The sequence below is a fragment of the Phalaenopsis equestris genome, unplaced genomic scaffold (genome assembly GCF_001263595.1).
Source record: "Phalaenopsis equestris unplaced genomic scaffold, ASM126359v1 Scaffold000203, whole genome shotgun sequence".
Taxonomy (NCBI): Eukaryota; Viridiplantae; Streptophyta; class Magnoliopsida; order Asparagales; family Orchidaceae; genus Phalaenopsis; species Phalaenopsis equestris.
In genome coordinates, this window is record NW_018164645.1 from 665,562 (window position 1) to 666,325 (window position 764).

The following is a 764-nucleotide window of genomic DNA, read 5'->3' on the forward strand; positions in this document are numbered from 1 at the left end:
AATGACAACAACAAGATATATATATATATATATATATATATATATCTTGATTTAATAGATGGAGACTGATTGTATTTAAATTTTAATATAATGTCTAATACCGCTATGTTCATATTTGGTGGGATGATTCTATATATGTGCATCTAAACATTCTAAAGGTTCGACAATAAAAATGAAAAGAACTCCTTTTATTCAACATAAACTCACTTAGATTGGCATGAATTCACACGAAACAATATTGACTTCTGAACTTGCTCCGATGGTGTATTAGTAATATTTGAGGTGAACATGTCAAATTCAAGGAAAACTCGCCATAGTATGTAGAACTATCTGCCAAAACTCAAGCTGATTTGTATATATTCACTCAAACTGAGGAACTACTGCCCAAGAAGATTGTATTATTAGAAGAGATTGTTAGAATCATTGAGGCAATACGAGTATGACTTTAAGGATTTCACAATCTCGCCTATTTAGGTAATTGATTTCATCATGAATTTTCTTAACTTAGAGTCATCCATCAGATTGATATTCCTACTTTGAACTAGTGTGGTGCTATGATGCTATTTGTACTAAACTAAACTCTTACCCATCTAGATGTTGTACGATTTGTCTTTACTCATAAATTCGCTCATCACAAAAAGTGCTTTCGCATGAGCATGCTAAACTTTGGAGTTTTTTTCTTATGAAATTCAATCATTGCGCCAAAATGTGTTTTAATGATTAAAAGTTTAACTTCATACTACTTAAGAAGTTTCACAGATGTT